Source organism: Citrus clementina, unplaced genomic scaffold (assembly GCF_000493195.1).
Source record: "Citrus clementina cultivar Clemenules unplaced genomic scaffold, Citrus_clementina_v1.0 scaffold_9, whole genome shotgun sequence".
Lineage (NCBI taxonomy): Eukaryota > Viridiplantae > Streptophyta > Magnoliopsida > Sapindales > Rutaceae > Citrus > Citrus x clementina.
Genome location: NW_006261964.1, coordinates 8,425,556 through 8,430,396, shown reverse-complemented (window position 1 = coordinate 8,430,396; position 4,841 = coordinate 8,425,556).

The following is a 4,841-nucleotide window of genomic DNA, read 5'->3' as shown; positions in this document are numbered from 1 at the left end:
TATTTCCTCTTATAAATTCTTCCTATAAAATAAGCTGAAAGAAATTACCATTGAACTATCTCTACCTCATTATTAAGGATTATTGGGCACCATGAATCCTAATTTCAATGTCTCGCTTTACATCTTTCTAATGTGCTTTTGCATATTTTGCGGATCAACAATGTCATCCCGACAAGAAATCACATATATAACAGGTCTTCGCTCAACTTTCAAGGTATATGTCATCAATGGAATTAATTCAACTGACAAACCGTTGTTCATTCGTTGTCAATCAAGAGATGATGATCTTGGTGAGCATTATCTCAAGGCTGGTGAGAATTTCCATTGGCATTTTTGGGTCAACTTTCTGAGAACAACTCTTTTCTTTGTCGCATGAAATGGGAAAACAAAGATACCAGATTTGATGTTTTCACTGCCGGTAATGAGGGTAAAAAGTGTGAGAAAACTGGCCATGTGTATTGGTTGGCACAAGAATCTGGTTTTTATCTGAGTGATGACAATTCTTCTTGGTCGAAACAATATAGTTGGCCTTGAATGATATGTCATGTTAGAGAGAAAATATACTGATCAATAAAACTCGAAATTGATGGTCTAAATGTTATTTGAGTGAGATTTAGTATGATTATTATTTTTGAATCTTTATATATGTAAAGTAAATTCCATTCTCTGCCGTTTTCCAAGAACAATTCCCAGTTGGAAAACAATTGTGATACCCAACCTTCGTGTTAAGAAAACCAGTGCTTTTCTTTTTTGCGCCCCACGTCCCATCACCCCAAAAATGAGTCTCCTCAATCATGCACACTCAGTCTAAGATGAAATTTGAAGTATCCAGTTGCCATTCATCCAAAATGTGTGCTCCCCAAGATCACTATGATTTGAACAATAGTGAATGATTAATGGGTTCTTGTTGCTTTTAAATCCATTGGTCATATTAACTTTGAATTTGAACCAATAATTCATGACGATGCAGTTGATGGTTTTTTGAGCTAACGTATAGGATGCTAGGGCAAGAGATAGAATACAAGAAGAAAGACAAGGATTTATCATGCTTCAAAATGGTGCAATAGTTCTGTAGTTAGACATGTAAAGAACGTTATTACTTGTAAGGAAAAATAAAGAGAATTAATTGTCATTGGATGTAAGGACGTAGCGCTATACAGTATTCGTGGCACCGAACGCATTAAGTAGACGCCCGAACTCATCAATTAGAAGTCTACCTGCGTGCGTCACTTTGTGGGGGAAGTTATATTGTACAGAGATTGTGGTTATCAAATATGAAAAGTAATCATCTCTAAGCGCGTATTCGGTTGAAAGAAAATGAGAAAAATATTTTTATTAGTATATAGAGTTAACAAATCTAATTAATTTAAAAGGTAAAATGGGGACTTTTTAGTATTTTATAAAGTGTGTAGAGAAATAAATTGTTAGAATAATTTTTAGGAGTAAATAATTTCTTTTTATTAAATTAATTAACTTTATTCACTTAAAACATCAGTAAAATCAATACGTTCAATTTTAAGAGATTTGACACATTTATAACAACATGATCAAGTCAAGTTACAAACAAATTACTTTACACAATTTTAGTTATTAATTTTATTTATTTATGTTCACCACGAATAAGAAGAAAATTAAAGAAGAAGCCAAAAAAAAAAAAAGGCTATTTCATAGTACTTATATATATATATATATATATATATATATATATATATATATATATATTTGAAAACTAAAAAATATTACACATATTTTGTAATTAAAATTCTTTTAAAATATATTATTTCCTCATTGTTCATCTAAGTAATGATAAAGAGTTGGAAATAAAATTTTTACAATTTAAGACATAAGAACTATATAATAAATAATGAGGGTATTGTATGAGTGCTCAAAATAATTATATAATATTGACTTAAGATAAATTGCCCTCAATGGCAATTCATATTATGGGTAATTTTGTAATAGAATTCTTTTATTAAATGAGTGGAGCTATTTGAACTCACCAATTTCCTCTCTACATACCATCTTTTTAGTTTAGAATTTTATTATTAAAATAATTTTGATAAAATATTTAATTAACCTTTCTTCTCTTTTCATTCTCAATTCCTCTATTCTCATGAATTCCACTATTCTCATGAAATTCCACCACATATTTTCTTTTACCTACAAATAATTGATTTCATTATACACTATTATAAACTAAGAGAAGCAAAACTCATCATTCAAAAATGAATATCAACAAATTTTTACCAGTCATAAAAATTAATGTATATCAAGAAATTAATCTTTATACTTATCACAAAAGTTAGTGAATATCAAGGGAAAAAAATTCTTATATATAGAAAGTATAAAACACATATTATGACTTAATAAGAAAGACAAAAAAGTAAATACAAAAGGGAGTGAAATTAAGTTCTTAATTTACAGAATGTGAGGGTAGAGAGAGGTTATGCAGTCGTGCGTGAAGAGAAAGAGATTAGTAAAAAGTAATTTTGAGATTTTTAAATTTTAAATTTTTAATAATGAATTTACTTTTTAAAATGACTGTAGAAATAAATTTAGTAAGTTCAAATAACCCCACCCTTATTAAAATTAGAGTATACAAAATAATTTCTAAAGTGCAAATAACCCACCCCTATTGAAATATTTTCATTTTATTATAGTCATGATTTATGCGACGTACGTATATTATAATGGCCTTGATTTTCGCCTCATAGTGGTCCTGATTGTCTTGATTGAAACGATTCATCAATATCATCATGTGATTCTTATAAATACTACTGCACTTTCCAATTGATACTGGGAGAGATTTTATTTTACAAATTGAATAATAAAATTTCGTAAATGAAATTATTTGTACAATAATTTCAAAGAATCAAATTTAACACAATTAAGAATATTAACATTTTCTTTTGAAAGCATAGACACAATAGAGACTAAATCCCTTTCGCCGCCATGTGATCAGCAGGATTTGTAACCTCTCATACCACTTAAGAGGTTTTACCACTTGAACAAAACAACACCATAAAAATGGTAAAACTTTAATATTGATCCAATAATAGATCCTAATAATTTGTTAGTATTAATTTTGTATTTTTAAGGTTACTTTTGATATGGTTATTTGATGAATCACTTATTTTATTTAGTAGATGTATTTAAGGCTCCCTTAGTATAACTTTTCAAATTAATAGAGTTTATATAGATAGAGTTTTTATAAAAAAATACATTAGTTTTTTTTTTTCATTATTTATGAAAACTTTTATTAACTTGTGGTTTTAAGTAGTTTTCCTTTTATATAGGTAGAGCTTTTATAAAAAAATATATTAGTTATTTGGTTATCAATGAAAATTTTTATTAACAAGTTGTTTCAAGTAGATTTTCTTAATTGCTTATTTGAGTTCAAACCCTAAAAAAGGTATAGAGATAAAAACTTTATTTAAACTTTACCTGCCTCATTCCTTTTTTAAAGAAAAAAACAAAATTTAGGTTTTGTATTTAATCATTTCAGATACCCTATTTAAATGAAAAATAAATATGGACAACCATTATTTATGGGTTCAAACGGGGTGACCACATTGTTGTTTTGTCAAAGAAGTAAATTAATTGCTAGCATATACATAATTCATGCTATAATTCCCTCTTAAAAAATAACCTGAAAGAAGCTATCACCATTGAAGTATAGCTACCTCGTTATTACGGGATTATTGGGCACCATGAACCCTAATTTCAACTTCTCCCTTTACATCTTTTTCATGTGTTTTTGCCTATTCTGCAGACCAACAATGTCATCCGGACAAGAAATCAGATATTTCCCCGGTCTTCGCACGACTTTCGATGAATATATCATCAATGGAATTAATTCAAGTGACAAACCATTGTTCATTCATTGCCAATCAAGAGATGATGATCTTGGTGAGCATTATCTTGAGGCTGGTGAGGATTTCCATTGGCATTTTTGGGTCAACTTTTTCAGAACGACTCTTTTCTTTTGTCACATGAAATGGGAAGACAAAGAGACCAGATTTGATGTTTTCACTGCTGGTAAGGAGGGTAAAAAGTGCGACAAAACTGGCAATGTGTATTGGTTAGTACAAGAATCTGGTTTTTACTTGAGTGATGATAAATCTTCTTGGTCGAAACAATATGATTGGCCCTGAATGATATGTCATGTTTGAGAGAAAATCTGTTAATCAATAAAGTTCGAAATTGATGTTCTAAATGTTATTGAGTGAGATTTAGTATGATTACTATTTCTGAATCTTTTTATATGTCCTACATCATTTTAATTATGTTTTGGGTATGTCTGGGATTATATTAATTAGCTTCCGAAATAATCAAATACTTGTATAGAATCTCAAATTAACAATCAACTTTTTCAAATAATTTGGTAAGGTGTTTTTTTCACCCAGTTCATAAACTTTATTTTTTAAAATATTTCTTCCAAGGCAATACATTAATTAACATGATCAAATGGCCAGAGGTACCTCTTCACCCAGTTCGTATTATCATTGCTAAAGTAAATTCCATTCTCTGCCGTTTTCCAAAAGCAATTCCCAGTTGGAAAACAGTTGTGATACTCAACCGCCATGTTAAAAACATCAGTGCTTTTCTTTTTTGTGCCCCACGTCCAATCACACCAAAAACGAGTCTCCTCAATCATACTCAGTCTAAAATGAAATTTGAACTCGCCATTCATCCAAAGTGTATGCTCCCCAAGATCGTCATGATTTGAATAGCAGTGAATGATTAATGGGTTCTTGTTGGTTTTGAATCCATTGATCACATGAATTTTGTACTTGAACCGAATGATTCGATTTTCATCATGGGATGATGATGCAGATGAT